General features: G+C 44.7%; 1 protein-coding gene across 2 annotated transcripts in view; it reads right to left on the reverse strand.

The window, feature by feature from the left end:
• Window positions 1-27403, reverse strand: part of lrrc8b (leucine rich repeat containing 8 VRAC subunit B) — a 54599-nt gene that overhangs the window by 15084 nt on the left and 12112 nt on the right. For both annotated transcript variants that reach the window (XM_008109283.3, XM_062978036.1), the window contains one exon: window positions 25231-25277. The gene's annotated coding sequence lies outside the window, so the exon portion shown is untranslated. The remainder of the gene's footprint in view (window positions 1-25230; window positions 25278-27403) is intronic.

The raw sequence follows: 27403 nt of genomic DNA on the forward strand, positions 1-27403 counted from the left end.
TGATTTTGGGAATTCCATGGCTGACTCTCCACGACCCAAGCATCTCCTGGTCCAACAGAGAACTGCAGTTTGCTTCACAGTACTGCCAAAACCATTGCCTTGTAGCCAAGGTCTGCCATGCCACAGACACCGAGCCCATCATCACCCTGCCCAAGAAGTACTCCGAGTATTGGGATGTATTCAATGAAAAAGAAGCCGAGAAATTACCCCCACATAGACCTTATGACTGTGCCATTGACCTGGTGGAGGGGGCCCCGATCCCGCGAGGGCACCTATACTCCCTGACTGAACCAGAGCAAGAAGCTCTCAGGGAATTCATAGAGACAAACCTTCGTAAGGGATTCATTAGACCCTCTCAATCCCCAGCCGCCTCCCCAGTGATGTTTGTGAAGAAGAAGTCAGGGGAACTACGCTTGGTGGTGGACTACAGAGCATTGAACAATATCACCAAGCGGAACAGCTATCCCCTGCCCTTAATCTCGGATCTACTGGATCGACTTCGAGGAGCCAAGGTTTACACCAAGCTGGATCTTCGGGGGGCTTACAACTTAGTTCGCATCAGAGAAGGGGACGAGTGGAAGACCGCCTTCCAGACCAAATTCGGATTATTCGAGTCCCGAGTTATGAATTATGGATTATGCGGAGCTCCCGCAACGTTCCAGCATTTTGTCAATGACATTTTTCAGGACTATCTAGATAGGTTCTTGATAATCTACCTGGACGATTTTTTGGTGTTTTCTAGATCACAATCAGAACATGAGAACCACGTCAAAATGGTGTTACAACGATTGCGGGATCATGGACTTTATGCCAAGTTGGAAAAATGCGCTTTTGATCTACAAGAGGTAGATTTCCTTGGTTACCGTATCTCGCCTCTAGGGCTCTCCATGGATCCAGCCAAGGTTTCAGCAGTATTGGAATGGCGGGCGCCAACTAACAAGAAAGAGGTGCAGCGTTTCTTGGGGTTCGCGAACTATTACCGCAAGTTCATTCCAGATTTTGCCCGCTGGTCTGACCCAATCACTAGCTGCATCCGTGGAAAACAGCCCTTCCGCTGGACTGATCAAGCAGAGAAAGGGTTCCAGCAACTAAAGAAATTATTCACGTCCCAGCCAATTCTACAGCACCCAGATCCTGGAACCCCTTTTGTTGTGCAAGCGGACGCCTCTGATGTGGCAATTGGGGCTGTACTCTTACAACCGGTGGGAGACCACCTTCGTCCCTGTGCCTTTTACTCCCGTCAACTAACCACACCAGAGAGAAATTACACCATTTGGGAAAAGGAACTACTGGCCATAAAGGCAGCCTTTGAAACTTGGAGACATTGGCTAGAAGGGGCCAAATTTCCCATTGAAGTCCACACTGATCATCGAAATCTAGAACATCTAAGAACTGCCCGCAAGCTAAATCAGAGGCAGCAACGTTGGGCTTTGTTCTTTGAACGTTTCAACTTCCAGATTCATTATGTGACCCCAGCCCAAACCAAGCAAGCAGACGCCCTGTCACGTAAACCGGAATACGCTGCAGGACGCAAGGAGACCTTTGAATCCCAATTACTACAACCCGAGAACTTTGCCACGCTCACAGTGGGGAACACCAAATCCACTCCCATTGGTTCAACTTCCTCTACTCCAGGACCCATCTGTGCTCAAGAAATCAGGGCTAGTCAGCAAGCAGATGCCTGGGCGCAGGACCAACTTCGTCAAGGTCTGCATTTTCCCTTTTCGCTTAAAGATGGACTGCTATGCTATAGAAATCATGTTTATATCCCACCCGGACCGGGCAGGGAAAAAGCGCTTCGTCTGTGTCATGACTGCAAACCAGCAGGACATTTCGGACTATTTAAAACCATGCATCTGATCCTAAGGGATTTTTGGTGGCCCAAGATCCGCAAAGATGTGGAAAAATATGTCAACACCTGCCCAGTATGCCAGCGCTCCAAGATAAGAAGGGAGAAGCCCTCAGGGCTTCTGCATCCCCTTCCTACCCCATCTCGGCCATGGGAAATAATTTCTGCGGATTTCATCACTGACCTACCACCTTCCTGTGGATTCACCACGATCCTAGTGGTGGTGGACCTTTTCACCAAGTTAGCCCATTTCATTCCCTGTGAAGGTCTTCCCACGGCCAAAGAGACTGCAGATCTATTCCTTCTACATGTTTTCAGACTACATGGATTGCCCAAGAGTTTAGTCACAGACCGTGGATCCCAATTCACCTCTCGTTTTTGGAAGGCACTACAAAAACTATTGGGCATAGACTCTCGCTTATCTTCAGCTCATCATCCCCAAACAGATGGGCAAACGGAGCGCACCAATGCCACTTTGGAGCAGTATCTTCGCTGTTATGTAAACTACCAACAGGACAATTGGGCTTCTCTGTTACCACTGTCAGAGTTTGCCTATAACAATGGAGTTCAAGCTTCTACAAAAGAAACGCCGTTCTTTGCAAACTACGGCTTCCATCCACGTTTCTTTCCCCCTGTCATTGAAACTTCAGAAGTTCCCGCAGCAGAGGATTGGCTGCAGGAACTCACAGCGGTACAACAACTTTTGCTCCAGCAACTAGACCAAGCCAAGGAGGACTATAAACGCCACGCTGACAAACATCGCCAGCCGGGCCCCGAAATCAAGGTAGGAGATCGGGTTTTTCTGTCCACTCGCTTTCTGCCCTCCCACCGCCCTTGCCGGAAGTTAGATGCCCGTTTCATTGGCCCCTATCCAGTGGTGGCGCAATTAAACCCCGTGACTTTCAAACTCCAACTTCCGCGTTCAATGCGCATCCACCCAGTGTTTCACCGTTCCCTGCTCCTTCCGGCGGATGGTGTGCGTCCTGATACAGACCAACCGGCCCCCCCTCCTGTTTTGATGAATGGGGAGGAGGAGTTCGAGGTTGAGGACATTTTGGATTCTCGCTTTCACCGCCGCCGCCTACAATATCTCATTGACTGGGTGGGTTTTGGCCCTGAGGAACGCTCTTGGGAAGACGCCTCCACAGTCCATGCTCCTGATCTAACCCGTCGCTTTCATCAGACCTATCCCGCCAAGCCGCGACCTCGCGCCTCGGGGAGAGAGTCCCAGTTTGGGAGGGGCCTTGAGGAGGGGGATAGTGTGATGACCCATGGGCCTTGTAGTCCTGCTCAGGACATTGTAATCCCTGATGAAGAAGAAAACTTGGGTTTTTTACCTTCCCAGTCAGAACTGGAATCTTCTCAGCCAGATCTTTCCCAGGCAGATCTGGGAACCTTGCACCTGCAAGAAAGTTGTGTCCCAGAAGTATGTCAAACAAACCCAGAGCCCACATCTCCCGTGTTCTTGCGCCGTGAGTTTTGTAAACAACAGAGGGGTTTGGAAGCAGCTTCGCGCAGGAGTGCTAGAATTGCAGCTAAGAATGTAGCCAATTAAGACTGCTTTCCGTGAGAATCTTTAGGGAGTCAAACATCTGGTCCCAGAGTTTAGCTTTCGTTTCTGGTTCCCAGAGAACTGCTTCGGCGGGAAAGTTAGACTCTATATAGGTGTTTTACCCGCGTAGTAACTTCGCGGAGTCAATTCGTCAGCCTCCGGAGCGAGTTGTGTCTGGACAGCGCGCTCCGTTTCAAGCCTCGTTCCTGCTCAAGCCTTGCCCTGCTTTCCAGCCTTCGCTCCAGTTTCCAGCCTTTGTTTACCTACGGACCTTGCTTGTTTCCCGGGACTATACCTTGCCTTGTATCACGGATTTTACCAAGTTATTCCACGGACCTTGTTCTTGTTCCTTGTTACCTTGTTCCACGTTTTAAGCCTTGCTTCATGTATCAAGTTATTTCCTAGCCTTGCTCAAGTTTATGGACTAAAGGACCTTGTCATCTCCCCTCACTTTGCCTGGCAAAGTGAGTGTTTCGGTTATTGGATTACAACTTTGGATCATAATATTTCATATTGGACATTGCTTTTTTGGACTAATTTTGACCTTTCCTGAAAGGTCTGCTTCTGAACTAACTTTTACATTTATTTTTATTAATCTTATATATTTCCTTAATAAAGATATTAGATTGAATCTGGCCTCTGCGTATGGTTATTGGTGCTCTGTAGCCTGGGTCCTGACAGGAACAGACCGTCGAGGATCTCGGGATCGAGCTTCCACTCGTGAGAGGAAGATGTCATCCTGCTGAGGGCATCTGCTAGGTCGTTTTGGGCGCCCGGCAGGTGGATTGCAGAGACCTGTACGTCGTGGGCTATGCACCAAACCCAGAGACGGGAGGAGAGGAGCATCAATTTCCTCGAACCCGTACCGCCCTGTTTGTTGATGTAGAATACTGCTACGAGGTTGTCCGATTGAATGAGGATGGACTTGTGACGGATGAGGCGGGAGAATGCTTTCAGGGCTTTGAGAATGGCGAGAAGCTCGAGGAAGTTTATGTGGTTGGCCCTCTCGGATGGGGACCAAAGATCTTGAACCGTTAGACCGCTCATGTGGGCTCCCCAAGCGTAGGTGGAGGAGTCCGTGGTTATGGTTAGCGACGGCGGGGCTGGATGAAATGGGAGGCCCCTGCACACGTTTTGGTGAGACGTCCACCATGAGAGGGACTGGCGGACGAACGACGGTACCGACAAGTAATTGGAGTTGTGGTGGTAGAACGGCTTGAAAGTGTCTATAAACCACCTTTGTAGAACCCGAAGGCGCAGCCTGGCAAACGGGGTCGTGAGAACCGTGGAGGCCATGTGGCCCAGAAGGACTTGAATGGCACGGGCTCTGACCCTCCGGGCGGATCGACAAAGGGCGATGTGGTGGCGGAGAGCTAGGAATCTGTCGAACGGTAGTGAAACAGTCTCTGTGACGGAGTCGAAGAGGGCCCCGATGAACCGGATTCGGGTTGACGGGGAGAGATTTGACTTCTCGGAGTTGAGTTGGAGGCCGAGTGTGATGAACCATGGGCCTTGTAGTCCTGCTCAGGACATTGTAATCCCTGATGAAGATGAAAACTTGGGTTTTTTACCTTCCCAGTCTGAACTGGATTCCTCTCAGCCAGATCCTTCCCAGGCAGATCTGGAAACCTTGCACCTGCAAGAAAGTTGTGCCCCAGAAGTATGTCAAACAACCCCAGAGCCTACTTCTCCCGTGTTCTTGCGCCGGGAGTTTTGTAAACAACAGAGAAGTTTGGATTCAGCTTCGCGCAGGAGTGCGAGGATAGCAGCTAAGAATGTTGCCAATTAACATTGGTTCTCGTGAGAATCTTTAAGGAGTTTAACATCTGGTCTCAGAGTTTAGCTTTCGTTTCTGATTCCCAGAGAACCGCTTTGGTGAGAAAGTTGGACTCTATATAGGTGTTTTGCCCGCGTAGCAACTTCGCGGAGTCAATTCGTCAGCCTACGGAGCGAGTTGTGTCTGGACAGCGCGCTCCGATTCAAGCCTCGCTTCAGCTCAAGCCTTGCCTTGCTATCCAGCCTTCGCCTTGCTTCCCAGCCTTTGTTTACCTACGGACTTTGCCTTGTTTCCCAGGACTAATCCTTGCCTTGTTTCACGGATTTTACCAAGTTATTCCACGGACCTTGTTCTTGTTCTTAGTTACCTTGTTCCACGTTCAAGCCTTGTTTCAAGTATCAAGTTATTTCCTAGCCACGCTCAAGTTTTATGGACTAAGGACCTTGTCATCTCCCCTCACTTTGCTTGGCAAAGTGAGTGTTTCGGTTATTGGATTACAACTTTGGACCTTAATATTTCTTATTGGACATTGCTTTTTTGGACTAATTCTGACCTTTCCTGAAGGGTCTAATTCTGGACTATTTTCTATACTTGTTTTTATTAACTTTATATATTCCTTCAATAAAGATATTAGTTAGATTCTGGCCTCTGTGTATGGTTATTGGTGCCTCTGCCGCCTGGGTCGTGACAGTTTGACTCCGCCGCCCATAAGCACCAACTAACCGAGGCCAGGATGTCTACCGGAGCCGCGCCGGCTGGACAGCCGCTCAGCTACACCATCAGCAAGGACGAAGTGGACCGCATCCGTGACAGACTCAACGCGCAGGATGGAGAAATAAAAGGGTTGAGGGAGCGCGGAGTTCGCCTCCCGGCCATGGCGTTGCCTACCAAGTTTTCTGGAGAAGCTGCTAAGGTTCATGTTTTCCGCCGCCAGTGTCAAGCTTATCTAGAGGCCCGTGATGCCGAGTTTCCCCAAGAAGACATCAAGGTGGCGTGGGTCTACAGTCTTCTTGACGGACCAGCGGCTAGCTGGGCGACGGCCCTGTTTGATCAAGCCTCCCCCCACCTAAGTTCAGCACAACGCTTCTTGGATCACCTTAAGGAGACCTGGGGAATCGAGGACAATTTGGAGGCAGCCGGTCACAAACTCCGGCGCCTCCTTCAAGGAGACAGACCCATGTCTCAGTACATAGCCGAGTTCCGCGTGCTGGCCCACAACACCGGCTGGAACGATGTAGCCCTCAGAGGACAATTTCGGGAGGGTCTCAACATTGAAATGCTGGAAGAAATCTCCAAGGTGGATCCTCCCCAGACCCTCGAGGCACTCATTGATCAATGTTTACGGGCTGAAGTCATGATTGCCAACAGGAAACAATGGGTTCGAGGCCAGGGCGGTAGAGCCGGGGCAAAACCCCCCGCTCCCGCCAGTGTTCAGCCACGTCCGGTGTGGAGACCCCCGCCGCCAACCCCATACCCCAGAGGAGGCGAGGAGGTGCCGATGCAGTTGGGCAATGTGCGTCCCAGACTAGATGCCGCCGAGAAGGCCCGTCGTCAACGCTTGAACCTCTGCTGGTACTGCGGGAACGGGGGCCACTTCGCCAGAGAGTGCCCAGCCAAAGGGAAGCCTGCCGCCCGTCTTGCGGCGGCGTCCTCCACGGAGTCGAAGGCGTCTGAGCCGACTGGCACACAGCCGGCGGGGGAAGCCAACGACCGGGTGTAGAGAGGCTCGCCAACCCGGTCAAAAAATCCATCCAAGAGCCGCCAACCGGGGTCCTGTTCCTTCTCGTGGTCACATTATGGTCAGCTAAAAGGGGACCCGTCATGATCCACGCCATGATAGACTCTGGAGCTACCAACAATTTCATCGATAGAGAGTATGCCGACTCTCTGGGATTACAATATCATGATTTCAAGAATGCCCGTGTGGTGCAAGCCATAGACGGCCGTCCCCTCAAGACGGGCCCCGTAAGCCAGTGGTCGGAACCCACCAGGATGTGGATAAGGGAACATATGGAAGAGATTTCCTTCTTTGTTACCGAGGTTCCCCATTTCCCTGTGATTTTGGGAATTCCATGGCTGACACTCCACGACCCTAACATCTCCTGGTCCAACAGAGAACTGCAGTTTGCTTCACCGTACTGCCAAAACCATTGCCTCGTAGCCAAGGTATGCCATGCCACAGACTCCGAGCCCATCATCACCTTGCCAAAGAAGTACTCCGAGTATTGGGATGTATTCAATGAGAAAGAAGCCGAAAAATTACCCCCACATAGACCTTATGACTGTGCCATTGACTTGGTGGAGGGGGCCCCGATCCCGCGAGGGCATCTCTACTCCCTGACTGAACCAGAGCAAGAAGCTCTCAGGGAATTCCTAGAGACAAACCTTCGCAAGGGGTTCATCAGACCCTCTCAATCCCCAGCCGCCTCCCCAGTGATGTTTGTGAAGAAGAAGTCAGGGGAATTACGCTTGGTGGTGGACTACAGAGCATTGAACAATATCACCAAGCGGAACAGCTATCCCCTGCCCTTAATCTCGGATCTACTGGACCGACTTCGAGGAGCCAAGGTCTACACCAAGCTGGATCTTCGGGGGGCTTATAATCTAGTTCGCATCAGAGAAGGGGACGAGTGGAAGACCGCCTTCCAGACTAAATTCGGATTATTCGAGTCCCGAGTTATGAATTTCGGTTTATGCGGAGCTCCCGCAACGTTCCAGCATTTTGTCAACGATATTTTTCAGGACTATCTAGACAGATTCTTGATAATCTACCTGGACGATTTTTTGGTGTTTTCCAGATCACAATCAGAACATGAGAACCACGTCAAAATGGTGTTGCAACGACTGCGGGATCATGGACTTTATGCCAAGCTAGAAAAATGCGCTTTTGATCTACAAGAGGTAGATTTCCTTGGCTACCGCATCTCGCCTCTGGGGCTTTCCATGGATCCAGCCAAAGTTTCAGCAGTATTGGAATGGCGGGCGCCAACTAACAAGAAAGAGGTGCAGCGTTTCTTGGGGTTCGCGAACTACTACCGCAAGTTCATTCCAGATTTTGCCCGCTGGTCCGACCCCATCACTAGCTGCATCCGTGGAAAGCAGCCTTTCCGCTGGACTGATCAAGCAGAGAAAGGGTTCCAGCAACTGAAGAAACTATTCACCTCCCAGCCAATTCTACAGCACCCAAATCCTGGAACCCCTTTTGTGGTGCAAGCGGACGCCTCTGATGTGGCAATTGGGGCTGTACTCTTACAACCGGTGGGAGATCACCTCCACCCCTGTGCCTTTTATTCTCGTCAACTAACCACACCAGAGAGGAATTACACCATTTGGGAAAAAGAACTACTGGCCATAAAGGCAGCCTTTGAAACTTGGAGACATTGGCTAGAAGGGGCCAAATTCCCCATTGAAGTCCACACTGATCATCGTAATCTAGAACATCTAAGAACTGCCCGCAAACTAAATCAGAGGCAGCAACGTTGGGCTTTATTCTTTGAACGTTTCAACTTCCAGATCCATTATGTGACCCCAGCTCAAACCAAGCAAGCAGACGCCCTGTCACGTAAACCGGAATACGCTGCAGGACGCAAGGAGACCTTTGAATCCCAACTGCTACAACCTGAGAACTTTGCCACGCTCACAGTGGGGAACACCAAATCCAGTCCCATTGGTTCAACTTCCCCTACTCCAGGACCCATCTGTGCTCAAGAAATCAGGGCTAGTCAGCAAGCAGATGCCTGGGCGCAGGACCAACTTCGCCAAGGTCTGCATTTTCCCTTTTCGCTTAAAGATGGGCTGCTCTGCTATAGAAATCATGTTTATATCCCACCCGGACCGGGCAGGGAAAAAGCGCTTCGTCTGTGTCATGACTGCAAACCAGCAGGACACTTCGGACTATTTAAAACCATGCATTTGATCCTAAGAGATTTTTGGTGGCCCAAGATCCGCAAGGATGTGGAAAAATATGTCAACACCTGCCCAGTATGCCAGCGCTCCAAGATACGAAGGGAGAAGCCCTCAGGGCTTTTGCACCCCCTTCCTACCCCATCTCGCCCATGGGAAATAATTTCCGCGGATTTCATCACTGACCTACCACCTTCCTGTGGATTCACCACGATCTTAGTGGTGGTGGACCTATTCACCAAGTTAGCCCATTTCATTCCCTGCGAAGGCCTCCCCACGGCCAAAGAAACTGCGGATCTATTTCTTCAGCATGTTTTCAGACTACATGGATTGCCCAAGAGTTTAGTCACAGACCGTGGATCTCAATTCACCTCTCGTTTTTGGAAGGCACTACAAAAACTACTGGGCATAGACTCTCGCTTATCTTCAGCTCATCATCCCCAAACAGATGGGCAAACGGAGCGCACCAATGCCACTTTGGAGCAGTATCTTCGCTGTTATGTAAACTACCAACAGGACAATTGGGCTTCTCTGTTACCACTGTCTGAGTTTGCCTACAATAATGGAGTTCAAGCTTCTACAAAAGAAACGCCGTTCTTTGCAAACTACGGTTTCCATCCACGTTTCTTTCCCCCTGTCATTGAAACTTCAGAAGTTCCCGCAGCAGAGGATTGGCTGCAGGAACTCACAGCGGTGCAACAACTTTTGCTCCAGCAACTGGACCAAGCCAAGGAGGACTATAAACGCCACGCTGACAAACACCGCCAGCCGGGCCCCGAAATCAAGGTAGGAGATCGGGTTTTTCTGTCCACTCGCTTTCTGCCCTCCCACCGCCCATGCCGGAAGTTAGATGCCCGCTTCATTGGCCCCTATCCAGTGGTGGCGCAATTAAACCCCGTGACTTTCAAACTCCAACTTCCGCGTTCAATGCGCATTCACCCAGTGTTTCACCGTTCCCTGCTCCTTCCGGCGGATGGTGTGCGTCCTGATACAGACCAACCGGCCCCCCCTCCTGTTTTGATGAATGGGGAGGAGGAGTTCGAGGTTGAGGACATTTTGGATTCTCGCTTTCATCGCCGCCGCCTACAATATCTCATTGACTGGGTGGGTTTTGGGCCTGAGGAACGCTCTTGGGAAGACGCCTCCACAGTCCATGCTCCTGATCTAACCCGTCGCTTCCATCTGACCTATCCCACCAAACCGCGACCTCGCGCCTCGGGGAGAGGACCCCAGTTTGGGAGGGGCCCTGAGGAGGGGGATAGTGTGATGAACCATGGGCCTTGTAGTCCTGCTCAGGACATTGTAATCCCTGATGAAGATGAAAACTTGGGTTTTTTACCTTCCCAGTCTGAACTGGATTCCTCTCAGCCAGATCCTTCCCAGGCAGATCTGGAAACCTTGCACCTGCAAGAAAGTTGTGCCCCAGAAGTATGTCAAACAACCCCAGAGCCTACTTCTCCCGTGTTCTTGCGCCGGGAGTTTTGTAAACAACAGAGAAGTTTGGATTCAGCTTCGCGCAGGAGTGCGAGGATAGCAGCTAAGAATGTTGCCAATTAACATTGGTTCTCGTGAGAATCTTTAAGGAGTTTAACATCTGGTCTCAGAGTTTAGCTTTCGTTTCTGATTCCCAGAGAACCGCTTTGGTGAGAAAGTTGGACTCTATATAGGTGTTTTGCCCGCGTAGCAACTTCGCGGAGTCAATTCGTCAGCCTACGGAGCGAGTTGTGTCTGGACAGCGCGCTCCGATTCAAGCCTCGCTTCAGCTCAAGCCTTGCCTTGCTATCCAGCCTTCGCCTTGCTTCCCAGCCTTTGTTTACCTACGGACTTTGCCTTGTTTCCCAGGACTAATCCTTGCCTTGTTTCACGGATTTTACCAAGTTATTCCACGGACCTTGTTCTTGTTCTTAGTTACCTTGTTCCACGTTCAAGCCTTGTTTCAAGTATCAAGTTATTTCCTAGCCACGCTCAAGTTTTATGGACTAAGGACCTTGTCATCTCCCCTCACTTTGCTTGGCAAAGTGAGTGTTTCGGTTATTGGATTACAACTTTGGACCTTAATATTTCTTATTGGACATTGCTTTTTTGGACTAATTCTGACCTTTCCTGAAGGGTCTAATTCTGGACTATTTTCTATACTTGTTTTTATTAACTTTATATATTCCTTCAATAAAGATATTAGTTAGATTCTGGCCTCTGTGTATGGTTATTGGTGCCTCTGCCGCCTGGGTCGTGACACCGAGAGAGTTTAGAAGACGCAGCGTGAAGGAGACGTGGTTTTCGAGAAGAACCGGATCGGGTCCGACGAGAAGCCAGTCGTCCAGATAAGGAAAGACCGTGATGCCATGTAGCCTGAGGTGGGCCGCTACCGCGGCGACGACCTTGGTAAAGACCCTTGGGGCCGTAACGAGACCGAAGGGTAAAACGGTAAATTGGTAGGTTTGGTCGAGAACTTTGAAACAGAGGAACCGTCTGTGCGCCTCCCGTATCGCCACGTGGAAGTAGGCGTCTCGTAAGTCTATGGAGGCAAAGTAGTCTCGGGAGGATAGAGGCAATAGAGACCATCCTGAATTTGGAAGGGCGAATGAATATATTGAGGGCCCTTAGGTCCAGAATGGGGCGTAGCCCGCCCCCCCTCTTCGGGACTGTAAAGTATCTGGAGAAGAAACTTAAAGGGTCCAGTTCGGGAGGGGAGGGACGGATGGCGCCTTTGGCCAGTAATGCATCGACTTCGGCCAGTATCTCTGGTGAAGGAGTTGAGTAGAGAATGCAACCTGTAGGTGGGAGGTCCGTGAACTCTAAGGCGTAGCCGTCTTGGACAATGCGAAGAACCCATGCATCTGAAGTAATGGACTCCCATTGATTGTAAAAGGGGGCTAGGCGGTCGGCAAAGGCACAGGAGGGTTGAGGCAGCGTGGGCTCTACAGCGGTAGCGGGCGAGGAGCTTTGGCAGGGGTTGGCGTCAGGTACGCCGGTTAGCCTGCGGAGGAGCGGGGGTGGTTCGACCGCGTTGCTTTTGCGGATGAGGTCCCCGACGAGGTTGGTGATGGGTTTGATTATTCGAGCCCGAAGGCCGCCTAAAAGAGTGGTGTCTGAAAGATTGCGGCGGGAAGCGGCGGGAGCGGTGCGGGAACCAGCGGGTGCGCTGAGGTTGCGGTTGGTCGCCACATTTGGACGCAAGAATTTTAAAGTCATGATTAGACTTGAGTTTGTCATCGGTACCGGAGTTAAATAGTCTGAGCGCGTCAAAGGGAAGGTCCTCAATGACCTGTCTGGAAGATGAGGAGAGACCCGAAGACCTCAGCCAGGCGTGGCGGCGGATGGATATCGCGTGGGCAATCATCTTGCCCGCAGTATCACCTGTATGTTTCGCCATTTGTATTTGGTGGTGAGCAAGCGAGTCTGCTTCCTGTTGGAGGGTAGTGAGGACGGAGCGGTCTTCGTCCGACATCTTAGCGAAGAAGGGCTGTGCCTTCTCCCAGATAATCTGCTGGTAGGCACCCATGCAGGCTCCATAGTTCGCCATGCGGCAAAGCAAAAGGGCTCCAGAGTAAAGTTTTCGACCCACGGCGTCGAAGCGCTTCCCTTCTCTGTCGGCCGGAGTGTTCGACTGACCACCTGAGGATTGAGAGGCCTTAACGACCAGGGAGTTGGGGTCGGGGTGGTGTTTGAGCCACTCCAAGGTATCATCGTCGGTACGGTACCAAGTCTCGATCCTCTTCGAGGTCGGAGGAATGGAGGAAGGGGTTTTCCAGGAGGCCTGGATAACGTCCAAGAGATAAGGCAGGAAAGGGAGCAGCGTGGCCGGCGGAGCTTGGGCCTGCACCCTTTTGAAAACTGGATCAGACACTGCTTTGGAAGTCTGCTTGATCTCCAAACCCAGGGCGTCGGCCATTCTGACCATTTGATCAGAGAAAGCACGAATATTGTCAGTAGGAGAAGGCGGGTCTGCCTCATATGCATCGTGGGGAGGAGAGAGGTCGAGACCGAGAGAGACCACCGAGGCCGAGAGGACAGAGTCTGGGCGGTCAATATCAACATCTTCCTCCTCAGCCCCTTGGGGGGACTGAGGGGGAGAAGAAAGCACAGTCTCGGGAGGAGGCATGGCCTCGCGGGAAGAGAGGGCCGGGAGCCGGGGATCCTTAGACGCTGAGGCCTGGGCTGCTCGAGCCAGGCGAGCCGTTTGTCTGCCACGCTCCGGTGTCGAGGTGGGAGGGAAGAGCTGTTGGCGCGACGAGTGAGGCGGCGCAAGGGGCTCCGGCACCGGCACCCTGACCACTGTTTGGGTAGAGTGGTGGGGTGAGTCCTGCAGCTCCCCGTCAGACAGGGGGTGCAATGGAGATTGAGAAACATCTCTAGGCCTCTGGGCTGGCACAATTGGAGAAGACCTTCTCGAGGAGGTTGCCGAGGAAGATGGCGGGTCTCTCCTTGAGGAGGCCGAGGAAGAGGAGCGCTGAGTCAGCCGTTTCTTTGTCGGCGGTTGCTTGGATGCAACCCTCAAGGACTTGCCAGGTGTGGGAGGAACCACAGCTGAGTCAGATTGCGCTCGACGAGACTCTTCGTGAGCCCTTTTAAAGGCTATTTTGATAGCAGAGGAGGACGGAGGGGAGCCGATACGAGAGCGGATCGAGGTCACCGAAGCCAGAGAGCTCGATGTCGAGGAAGGCCCCACCTTTCCGGAGCGGGTCGACACGGTAGCCGTCGTCACAGTACACGGTGGCTTGACCGGTTTAGCGGCCCTGGAGGTCCTGGACGCTCTGGACGAGACCGAGGAGGCTTTAGCTGTCGGAGGCTTAGCTGGTGGCGCCGACATAGCTCTCAGAGCTGAAGACGACGACGTACCCGACGTCGACGGAGTCGGTTCTGGCGCGAGAGATCTCTCGTAAAGCGCCGCTCTAAGCCTAGCGGCTCTGTTCTTTCTGGCCTGAGCTGTGAGAGCTAGGCAGAAACGGCAGGTACTGACCACATGAGCCTCGCCAAGACAGAAGAGGCACTTGGCGTGGCCGTCCGAGTCAGGAATTTTAGCAGCACACTGCGTGCAACGCTTGAAACGAGTAGTAGACATGCGAAGAGTCCGAAGTGAACCTTGCGGCGGAAAAAAAGGAACTGGAGAGCGGGCTCCTGGGGCTGCCTTATATGCCCCTTGGGAAGGGGGGGCGTGGTTACCGCCAAAATTTGAACTTCAGCTTGGAAAGGTTTCCGTCGGAACCTGCGCAGGCGCAGCTTCTCCATTAGTGTGCATTCACAGAGTACACGAAGAAAAATAGTATGTTTCAAAAACGGGCCTCAGATTACAAGTACTTCTACAGACCCTTTTAAAATTCCCCTTCTCAGTAATAAACTTATTTGTATGTTTTGTTATCCGCTATTAAATTACAGGCAGTCCCAAAGTTACGAACATCCAACTTACAAATAAATCATCATTGTGGATGGGCGTTTTCCCTCTCTCCCTTCCATGAAATCTTAGAGCTAAGCTAAAGCGTGTCTGTATTTCTCCACCTCCTTTTCTTTTTCTATCGGTAGCTCTTCAAATGCCTTTTTCCTTTTCTTCCTATTGTGATCTCTCCAACCCCTTTCCCCTGTTCTTCTTTTCATTTAGAGAGATACCTCTTCGAGGAATATAGTTGAGAACCTTCAGGGAAGAAGTGCTAAAAACTATATAGAGACTCTAGAGTGCTGGTGTCAAGCAACAGGAGAAAAGGTTTTAAAAAGGGTTTCATAGACCTGAACTGTACTCCTGTATGAAGGAAAACATCTCCAGAGAATTCAAGTTATAAAACCATTCTTTGTAAGAGTAAAGCCTAATCTTGTATTGAAACCACTACGCATTTTTGCTGTTCCAATATAAATAAACATCATATTCTTGTTTTTCTTCATCTAAAGAGTTTGTGTGACTTCCTGAACATCCCAACAAAAAGGTGGCCAGTTTAAAATTCTGACAGGGGAGGTGGCTGAGGTGTAATAGAATGGTGGCAGCTAAAGAAATCTGAATATTAATTGGTGACAGCAAAGAAGAAATATAAATTAATGAAACATATAACACCTTATGAACAAAATATCAGTTTTTTATATCAAAATCAGACATGACTGGACTTAACGTCAGGGGAAACCTTTACCTTTCTATATCAAAATTATTATAAATATCAGCTCGTGTCCTCTGCACTATGCAATGTTGGGATTTGTAGTTTGGTGAGGCAGCAACATTATTTGGCAGAGAAAGCTAAAGACCTTGTTAGTTTAGTTTGAGATGTTTATTATTCTGTCGTTCTGTTTTTATTCTTGCTTGATTTTATATTTACTTGTTGAAAGCCGCCCCAGTCCTTTTGCCGAGGGGGCGGGATAAAAATGACTATTATTATTATTATTATTATTATTATTATTATTATTATTACTACTACTACTACTAGTATTATACTACAGCTCTCAGGATTCCACAGCAATGAATCAGAGCAGTTAAAGCGATGTAAAGCTGCATTTATTCCACAGCATAAGTACACTCCAAGGAAGCTGTGGCAGGATAAACAAGAGATGCTCCTTGAGGGAATTGTTATCTATTTCTATGATTTTCCTTTCTATTGCTTGGAAGCTGGTGTTTTTAAAAAAAGGGATTCTAATCACACAGGAACTATAATGTGCACATTTTCTGGCCAAATTACAAAGAGTGCACTTTTTGCTGGACCTGTTCTGACTTAAAAATAAATTCAACTTAAGAACAAATCTACAGAATCTATCTTGTTTGTAACTTGGGGGATGCCTGTAATTTGATATGTCATGTTTTTGTTCTCCATGATTTGTTATTGTCCTATTTTTAACCATCAGTTGTGGTTCTTTTTGTTATGTGTCTTCAAGTTGACTTTGATATATGGTGACAATATGAATGAAATACATTCATGAGCACATTGAGAATCTTTCCATCCTCCCTATTCCTTAAAAAATTCAAGCCAAAGAAAAGAGGTAATGGTATAGAAGCTTCTTGTTAAATCACTTCTATCAACAAAATATTAGCCAATCTGTGAATGTATCCTTTTAGACCAGTGGTTCTCAATCTGTGAGTCCCAGATGTTTTGGCCTTCAATTCCCAGAAATCCTAACAGCTGATTTCTGAGAGCTGAGATTTCTGAGAGTTGAAGGCCAAAACACCTGGGGACTCAGGTTGAGAACCACTGTTTTAGACAATATCATGGCAAACATTCTAGAGGTTTTCTCATTGTGTAGATCTAGCAGCATATACTGTATTTACCAGAATCTAATGCTCACCTTTTTTTGGCTAAATTATCTCCCCCAAATTAGGCTACGCATTAGATTGGTGTAATATTGCAATGTTAGTGCTGAGGCAAAGCAAAAGGGGAAACTACTTCAGGTGTGCATGGAGTTTCTATTAAAGTTAAAGTGGATTCATTCTATAGCATAGATGCACCCAAGGTTTTCTTTTCCATTGCTAAAAGCTTTGGTTTCTAACACTTTTGTTTTTAAAGAAGGAATTATAAGCATGCATCCAATGAACTTAGCACTTTTGGCCAAATTACAAAGAGAACACTTTTTGCTGCTGCACATTACATCCACCACTAAATCTTTTTTTGGTTCCAGGGTTTTGAAAATTGCAATGGCCATTAGATTTGATGGCACATTAGACTCGAGTAAATATGGTATTTGCGTATTTTTAATAGATTGCTTTCAAAAAGCAGTATTCTACCATCATAATCCTTTGAGACCAGATGGGCAGCCCCTCCTATCTCTGCCATGGCTTTTTGCAACAGATTATCGAGAAGGAATATAACCACCTGTAAGTATTATAAGTTATCCACTCTTATAGATACGAACACCTATGGAAAAGAAGCAGCAAAAAAGTGGGGAAATGTACCCAACCCCTTAAATGTTATTGTCGGTTTACCAAATGGTAAAATATAAAATACTGAAAAGCTCTCCTAAAAATGTTTTTGGAGTACATAAATTGCTTTTAAACTCTAGGGCCTAAGTCCAATGGTAAGACACATCTTATATTGAGATGCTGAATCAATCCGTTTTACATACGTGTTGATCTACCATTTTTCCAATGGAACTCCTTGAGGCGAAACTACAAACTGGATTTGGGTCTCTGTCTTGCTCATTTATAATGTGTTGTGCGGATTTCGTTATGTAAGGCAATTCACAAAATATGATAATGACAATTTCTGTATATGTTGTAAAGTTTAATTTACAACATATAAGGCTGTTTCTGCCAAAATTATATCCCTTTTTGTTTACTACATATGTTATGATTCCTACTTTCCTTTGTTGACTGCAACATGTGTTGTTTCCACGTTCCCCAATTTCTCAAATTACAATAACTAAGACCACATGGAGCAGTAGTTTGCATTTCTCAAACTCTGTCACTCCCTCTCTCTCTCATACATTGTGATATTCAATTTTACTTATAATTAGTCACAGGGGACTAGGAAAAGGCAAGAATATAAAAATGTAACAGCCATGTTGGAGCTCCATCAGTTTAAGTGTTATATTTTATTAGATGGACTTCATCAGTTCTTTCTTCAGTATTACATTGTCTTTATGTTGGTTTTTAAAAAACAATTTGTTTGAAACTATCTTATGTTCTAAATGTAAACAATCAGGACACATGTTTAAGACATATGACCGAATCCAGCTATTAGTCCAAACAAGAGTATACCCAATGAATCGTCAGAATATAAATTGCCTGATTCCCATTGTTTCAGTGAGCCTAGTTCAGCTTAACAACTAGATACAGGCTCAAAGAAATTATTCTTGGAATTTGGAAACATCAAAAAGAATCTAGTTAAATTCAATTTCATTCTGTTCTGCCACTTTCAATAGACAGTTAAACAAAACAGACACCTATTAATTTCTCAGATGCCTCATTCTATGTCTCTATAAACAAAGCAGGGAGGCACACTCATTTTCATGACCAGAAGCCTAGGACTGGCATGAGTCTATTGTTTTGTCAAAGGCGGAGGAGCTAGGCAACAAGAAAAACAAAACTGAATGCATAATTAGTGACCAATATTAAATTGACTTAAAATATTAGGTTTGCTTCTTTTAGGTCTGCCAGAAGTCTAAAATTGCCAGAGGTAACTTTATTAAGCCATGACTAATATAACAAAACACTGGATTTTATATGCATTCAACACCCTTTTTAATTAGCTCTCACCCACACTGAAGGTCTTATTTTTAACAATATTCATGCTCAATCTGATGCATTAAATATCGTGTTCCTAGATAACAGATGCAACAGACTACCATTCAGCAATTCATTGCTTGTGTTTGTGAGGGGAAAAATACAGATGAACAAAAGTGCTTCACCTCGGAGGTTTTTTCCCCCCCAAATAAAGGAAATATTGGACTAGGCAGATAAGGTACAGTGTCCGCCCTTAACTGTGGGGGATATGTTCCTGAACTTACACCCAAAAAAGAAACCATGGATAATAGCAAACCCTACTGAAATGAACAACTTCTGTCAGAAGTATCCTTTCTAATGATGACTTGATAATAACTACTTGTGAAGGGATACCATAGAATTATCTGGAAGACACATAAAATTCACAAAGAGGATATATTTTATGAGATGTGGGTAGGTGAAAACATGGGTACCCATGGGTATGGCAGGGGAGTCATACTATAGCTCATTTTGATGCTCAATCAAGTCAGCAACAACATCAATGTTTTCATTCATTAAAAGAAAGCTTTGTAAACAAGCTTGTAATACATTTATAAATATGCTTGTAATAATTAGACCGTTTGGATAAAATTCATTTGTCATATAGAAGACATCTAATCTAAATCTAATCTAAATCTAAATTCAAATCCATAATAAAAGTGAAAACCCGTATGTGTGTATGGGGCACATGTGTCCGCTCACACAAACAGCCTTCGGCCTCCACAAACAGGCTACACTTCCCATTCCTTCCCACTCCTTCCCACTACTTTGCACTGACATTGAGGTTACAGCGAGCACCTTGAACATGTAGCCCAACCCCTGCCAATGTCCTCCCCAAACACTACAAACCACCACCCAAGGAATGCTTTCATTTGGGGGCCATTTCATCCTACATTTTGCTTTTTCTTCCACCACAGGCAGGCATTCCAGGGTTCTCCATTGCTGAGAAATTTGCATGGCCCCGCCTACTGCCCTTGCACCATAGCCAGGCATCCCAAGGTTCTCCACTGCTGTGGAATTTGCAAGACCCTGCCTACTCCCCTTCCCTTTCCAATCTGTCTGTATAACAAACAACAAAATTAAGCTACAACTAAACTTACTGCAGGAGTTTGGAAGATTGAAGTTGTAGTTTACCCTGCATCAAGTCAGATCATTGTGACTCCTATTGGGGAATTTATAGGAGTTGTACTTCACCTACACCCAAAACACTATGAACCTAAACAATGATAGCTCTGCCCAGATTTCAAGACTGGTGAGTTTGGAGGGGAATTGGCCTGGACATTTGGGAGTAGTAGGTACCAGGATTTATAGGGAGGGAGGAAGAAATAAAAAGAAGAGAAGGAAAAGAAAGGAAAATGGGAAAGGTTTATGAGAGAAAGAGAAAAGGGGGATGAAAGCGAGGGGGGGGGGGAGGGAGGGATTGGCCCCTCTGACACTTGGGCTAGTATACATATAAGCAAACTATTAACATAATCAGAAAATCTACAATGTAAACATATGTTCCACTGATACACACCACACACAATTTGGCACAGATTTTATACACATACTAGCTTGGGTACCCGGCAGTAGCTGGGTGATTTGAAAAAGGCATTGTTTGTTTTGGGGTGTCAGGTAATATTATGTAGCTAACTAGTAACACTATTTATTTTTTTATTAATGCTCCATTAGCGTATGCGGCAAGTTTGGTCCAGATCCATCATTGGTTGGGTTCACAGTGCTCTCTGGATGAGGGTGAATTACAAATTCCAATCCTGTGGTGTCAATCGCCTAACCCCCTCCAGAATGCTCAGTTGCTGATCAATTCCTCTGTTTGCTGTGTGCCTTAGGAAAGGGTTAAGGGAGAGGCAGTGGGCGGGGGTCATGCAAATTCCATACCAATGGAAAGAGAAAGGAACCCTGGGAGGTGTCTTTGGTGGAAGTAAAACAGAAATTCTAGGATGAGACTGTCCCTGAATGAAAGCCTTCACTTGGGTGGTGGGCAGTATGGCGTTTGTGGAGGACACTGGCAGGGCTCTTGGACATGTTCATGGTGTTCTCTATAACCTGCAATGTCAGTGGAGGGAGGGCCATGAGTGTCTCCTGCTCAGTGGGAGCTATAGCTGTTTGTGGAGGCGGGACTCTGTTTGTATAAGCGGACACACCAGCTACATACACACAGACACATTTTCACTTTATTATGTGTATAGATACTGTCACTAAATAAAAACAAACAAACCAACATTGTTTATTTTAAAATACTAACCATTCTGTGAATTTAAGGAAAGAAGAATGAACTGTGCTACGTATAGTTATAATAGTATCTTTTTCAACACAAATGTAATTTCAACAGCAGCATAAGTTGTGACTGGTTATTTAGAGCAGGTTATGCATTTGTCCAATTTACAATGGGAGACTGTGACCTGACCAGATACTGGCAAGAATGAAATAATAAAAACAATCATCTATTCTTTAAAATTATGCATGACTGTTCTGTCACGCGCTGGGCCTGTGACTGACTGACTGTTATATAGGACATACGCTTTACGCCCAGCGGGAAGCCAGGGGCCTAAAGAAGGGTCGTCGAGGAATTTTCCTGAAAAGATGGCCTTGAAGTCGTTAAAGAAATAACCAAGTCTTTATTGATGAACAAATAATAAATCTTCAAGGAGTCTTGTCCCACAGGACAGGCGATAGGCTTTGAATAACTGTGAAAACCCTCTTATAACCCCTCCCAGGCTATCTGTTATCTGGGCCTAGCTAGTCTGGGACCCACTGCCAACTCCAAGTGCGTCTGGTTGTTGAGTGGACCTACCAGCCAATGGCTTGCAGATGTTTCTGTGCTGTTGTTCTGTATCCCTGGACAGTCAACATCCCTGGGGTTCTTTAACCTTGGTGCTCTTTATCCCCGGTGGTCTTTAACCCTGGTGGTCTTTATCCCTGGTGGTCTTTATCCCTGGAGGTCTTTATCCCTGGTATTCTTGAAATAGGAAGCCTTTTACGGGACGAGCTGGTTTATGTCCTACAGCTGAGCTTCCTAAGAGAGACTAACTTAAAAATGGCTCCTTCCCTCCCAGAGCCCTGAACAGGGGGCGGAACCAAACTTAATGGTGATTGACAGGTGGCCTGTCCTATGGCTGCAAACATTTGCAGCAAGAAAGTAAAATAGAAGGTTCTGGTACAGCTGTACCAGCACAATGACACATTTTTTAAAATGTTATTTATTTTTGTAATATAACTATATTTAAGATTTACATTGGAAATCTAAACTTTAGTGTTAATTTACTAAGCATATTGCACACATAGCCTACCCAGTTGATTTGACGGAGACAGACTCAATACCTTTCATTCCAGTTTTTCAGCTGGTTTTAAAATGTTCCAATTTTTTCCAGTCCTTCCACATTTCCCTTTAGCCTCAAATTACTTCACTATGACAAAAAGAACTCAAAAGCAATACTGTTTGGGACTAAACTTACTTTTTGAGGGGCACACAATCTTGATCTTCCCTGTAAATGCAGGATTCCTTAGCTTGTGTTCTTCCTTATTAATAACTTTTGTCCTTGTGACCACATTCTGATATCATCTGACTATACATTTCAGTTTTCATGCGTAAAACGTTAGTTATGTATATAGTATATCTGTTTTTATAAAGGTCCCGCAAAAGAATGCAAAAGAGCTGTGTAACTTGAAACGAGAAAATCATGTTTTTCACTGTCCTTTTGAGGTCTCTGCTCTTCATCCTTGCCTCATTGTCCACAAGGTTCCTTCTTAATTCTTTGTTTAGCAGCCTGAATGAATCTGGCACGTAAGCTATAGTAACTGAGTAATTACAATAGTTGCATTTGGATGAAATTCACACTTCTTTAAATCCTTAAGCAGTAATTGTTCTACTCAGAACACTTATTTAGGCCTCTCCTGAAGCTCAGATATAGGTTCATTCTCTTGAGTATTCTCAGCATGCTTCACTATTTTTTTAAGATAACAAGTTGCTCAGCCTTATAAAAATGTTTTGACAGGCTGTTAACTATCTACACCTGTATATCCATCAACAACCAATTTCTAAAAGTCCCTGTCTTGGTCATATTTTATAAAACAATATCAAAGGTGTTGCATAAAGACATCTGGTTCAGATAATGGGCATACACTGAACTGATAGTGATAGTCCCCTTCACAGGGAACACTAAAAACCCCTGAAAAGGAAATTGTCTCAGCAATAGAGTACAGAACATTCATCCAAATGCCTTCTTCTCACCCCCAATAGGCATCCTGCCATAAAAATCCACTTGCTTGCTGAAAACTTTTAAATATCTTTACAAATTAGTCATGAAGGACAGTATCTTCCTCATTTGCACACTAATTCTGTTCCCTTTTGTGGGGAATTAAACAGAGCTATGGATAATCAGTTAGTCATACTGGTATTTAGCATTGGCTCATGTACTAAACTTCAGTAATTAAAATAAGAGCAGCTGCTGCATTCTGGCTAGGAAAAAATACTTATACAATGTGTGAAGACGTTTAACTTCAATTACTTTCTATGACATATTCAAAATATTTTTATAACAACAGAGAAAGATATCCATATACAGAGATATGACTTAAGTGAGCCATTTGTTAATTAACTTTATTACTTCCATTTGACATAGTTTCTCAAACGCTCTTTCTGAAAAAGAAGCCTTGGGGGTAGCATCTCTTCAATAAGCTTCAACAGTAGAAATTCATGTAAAGATTATTTTTTAATTTCTACCATCTTCACACTCTCCTTTGATACTCCTTTCACTCATATTTCATCTAAAGCACAACTATGTTACTCTGGTTAATGTTTTAAACAAGATTTTATGTTAATTTGCTGTTCAAATTCTTTCATTGTCTTAGTGAGGGTATCTGTTCCCCATTTCCTTTACTTGAGTAAGGCACATTAATAAATAAGTATCTTCTCTTACCTCAGGTTTCTCTTGACATTGTTATTTAATTATGTTGGCATCAAGATAAACATTTCTCTCTCCTTTCCAAGTGTTATGCAACTATTATCTCAAGGATGTCACATAATAGTTTTCTATAACCTGAAACCTGCTTGATCCCCATTATACATTAAGTTTACTATAAAGTAGTCCTTTCTCCATTTTTAGAAGTTGAACTGTAAATTAGGGATATAAATCCTTAACTGTTTTATCCTTGGATGTGGAAAGCTGATAACTATGGTAGTTTTCTCCACAAATTTTCCTCAGAAGGGTTCTCCCAATATTTGAAAGTCTCAAAGTGGTGGATTTATTCTGTATAGAAAAACAGACTACTACAATGAAAAGAAAACTGTCTTTGTGCAAGATGTTTTTGGATGCAGAAAGCCACTTTATGGCCCGCAAAAACACATGTTCTATTGTTCTATAATTCCTCTGCAACACTGTGAAAGGTTTGAATACTGAACCAAGTTTGAAAGATTCTCACTAGGCTTCCAGACTATTTATAATTTAGCAATAATCATACCTCTGATTTACCTGATTGGCTATGACACTGCCACTGTGCAAAGCTAGTTTCCAGACTATTTATTGACTTGGGGACAAGCAATAATGAGTATGCTTACAATCTTTAATACAAATGTGTTGAACTTTTGTAGATTGTTTTTAAGTAATACATGTAATGAAGCCAATAATTAAGTGTCCCCTTTCTCCATCAGTTTATTAAGTAACTCTGAACACTGTCCAGTATTAATCGTACTGTTTAAAAAACACCTGCCTTTTCCTTCCCTATTGCTTTATCTTTTTGTGTCATGTCTATTATATTGCAGCCATACAGGCAGGCCGGTGTTTTGTTTTTAAACTGATTACATGCAAATTGCTTGAGAACCTTTTTGTTTGAGGAGTGGGAGAAAAGGAGTTTAAAATGAATGAATACATACATATTGTTACATTGAATATTGCTCTTTTCTGGTGAGTGAATGAATAAATATTCTAAGTCATAGAAGAGAACATAGAAATATTGACTGGCATGCTGTTTGTGGATTACTATAGTGTTAATTGGACACACACCACTGAAATTCACTTGTACGATAGTTGAGTGGGGCATAATTCTGTCCTAACCATGCAACAATTAAAATCTTCTCCCAGACTAATTTAGTAATCAACACATATAACCCAATATTATTATTTCCATATTGTTGGAGAGTAGAGGGATGAGTGGAAATACATCTAGCCGTTTTCTTGCAGCTGCAAGTGCTGCAGGCATGTCATCCACAGAAATCTTACGAGGATTCCCTGATGTCTTAGCAGATGTCTGTCACAGTATGTCCAGCTACAGGAAAATAGTTGAATAGTTCCCCTATCATCTTGCTTGCCCTCCCACTCCTCAACTACAGATTTCCTAATGTAGGATCTCAGCCATTGCCTATTTTTCATCACAGACCAGAAAATGTTTATGAGTTAAATTACTTTTTATAAATAACATACCTTCTATTTATTCAGATCTAATGCTCACCTTTTTTGGCTAAATAACCTCTTCAAAAATAAGGTGCACATTAGATTCACATCATATGGTAATTTTAGCATTGACCCAAAGCAAAAGGGGAAGCTGCTTCAGGAGCTACACCTGGACCTCCTATTTGAAAGACATCATCTCTCATTTAATTGCCATTAATATTATGTAGTCCTGGGATTTGTAGTTTGGTGAGGCATCCGCAGTCTTTGGCAGAGAAGAGTCAATACCTTGTGAAACTACAGACTCCATGATTCCATACCACTGAACTAAGGCAATTAAAGTGGATTCATTCCACTGCATCCCAGGGTTTTTTTCCACATTGCTGGAAGCTTTTGGGTTTTAAATTATAGAAAGTGCACCTTTTGCGGCTATCACAGTACATTCAGCAACTAATACTTTTTTTGGTTTCAAGGTTTTGAAAATTGAGGTGTGCATTAGATTTGATGGCGCATTAGACTCGAGTAAATATTGTATATCAAGTAGAAAAGTACTAATTTTCAATCTGAAGTTAAAAGAAAATCTTAATATATACTTACCGATTAAATGCTAGTCAGCCGTAATCACTTCTGGAAGTTGGCAGTTCCTGCAAATTGATTGTTAAAGTAATTAGAACACATTTAAAATATAAAGTTGCATAATAGAGCTATACATACCACACCTATATAACTGTAATTGCTAGGATTTCTCAAGTGTCACCTCTGACATTACTGGAAAATAATTAAACCTGAGACACCGCCTAGTGGCATGCTTTATGCACAACATTATTTCTTTTCTAGAATAACAGGATCATACCATTTAGGATAAGCTGCATAATTATTTTTCACATATGTACAGAAAAATCAAACTGTTAAATATAGAGTATGTGGTGAGATTTCATTTACGAACCATATACATTTCAATGATCCATGCAGTTAACAAAACACAATAGCCCTGTAGCCATGTTGCATAGAGTTTATAGAGAGAATCCTAATTAATGCTGAGCTTTGAGACAAATATTAATCCATATGAAAGAATCAGTACATTTTTTACAGAAAGAGGTAAGCAAGGAGTCATTGCTGCTAACTGGTAATAATGGGCTTTTTAAAAATTAACGGGGTCAATGAATTTCTTATATTCTCAGTTACTGAATACATTATGCTAGATCTTCCTACTTCAAAGATAATAAAGGCTATTTGGAACATATGGCTGAAATAGTATAATGGTCTGATGTCATATTAGTACTACTTTCCACTAATGCAACTGGTCTTTCTTCCTTGCGTGTCCTCCCTGCAACCCTTACACAAAAGCACACTGACACCATTTGTCAGAATAAGTATGAGAATGTAAAGAATGTCAATCCTCCAGTTATTTTACCAACTATAAGTACAAAGGGTGTGGGATTGTTCAGGGATTGCTACCTCTATGATCACAGAACTCATTGATCTAGGGCTGGATCTACACAGCCCTATATCCCAATATCTGGTCCTAGATTATGTGTGATATTGTGTAATATATGATGTTATTTTATGTGATGTGTTTAATAATGTTTAATGTTTTATTAGGGGAGGGTCAATTTTGATGTTTTATACTGTTTTTTATCAAGGGCAATGAATTGTTGCCAACACTGTGAACAGCTCTGAGTCCCTTTTGGGGATGAGAAGGGCAGTTATAAATACAGTAGAGTCTCACAATGTTCTGGATTATCAAACGCATTTTTGTAGTCAATGTTTTCAATACATCATGATATTTTGGTGCTAAATTCGTAAATACAGTAATTATTACATAGCGTTACTGCATATTGAACTACTTTTTCTGTCAAATTTGTTGTATAACATGATGTTTTGGTGCTTAATTTGTAAAATCATAACCTAATTTGATGTTTAATAGGCTTCTCCATAATCTCTCCTTATTATCCAACATATTCGCTTATCTAACGTTCTGCCGGCCCGTTTATGTTGGATAAGTGAGACTCTACTGTACCACAAATAATAAATAAATAATAGATTATATGCTTTGAACTTGATTATATGAGTCTGTACTGCCAGATAATCTGGGATCAGATCCTGGGATATAGGGCAGTGTAGATCTAGGCTAAGTCTAATGGCTAGATTCAGATAGACCACAGAGGGAAAGACTTCAGGGGGATGACACTTTTCTTGCTAGAATCCTGAAATCACAAATATTGGATGTGAAGTAGCAGTTGTTGCAAACACCTGGTGGTATCCTAGAGGGCCATGCCAATTACTTGCTGAATCTAACAAATTAAATACGCGTATATTCTGAAAATGGATGTACTGATCAAAGACAACACAAAATTCTTAGAATTGGATAGTGGACTTCTACAAACATCTAATATTCATATTTTCCAAGAGAGCAATGCTATGATTCCCAGAAAAGGTCACAGAGCCATGAAACCTTTTGTACACTTACAATTTTGTTTCTTATTAATACTATATTAGGAAGCCACAACCTATCAAATGTCAGCCACCTAGAGATACACCAACAGGCTTACCTACTTTCTGCCTCCTCGTGAGATAATTGGATCGTGATCATTTACAATTTTCAGCCATGTTTTAAAATGTAAATCTACTCCTTCCTACACTGCATTTCTAAATGACCATGGGATGGTAGTAATTGTTATTTAACCATAAGGTTTTAACCTTAAATCATTGTTAGTTGCTAACTGCTAGCATGTCAGCTTCAACTTAATGATTACTCTACAAAAAAGAG

This window comes from Anolis carolinensis, chromosome 4 (genome assembly GCF_035594765.1).
Source record: "Anolis carolinensis isolate JA03-04 chromosome 4, rAnoCar3.1.pri, whole genome shotgun sequence".
Classification (NCBI taxonomy): Eukaryota; Metazoa; Chordata; class Lepidosauria; order Squamata; family Dactyloidae; genus Anolis; species Anolis carolinensis.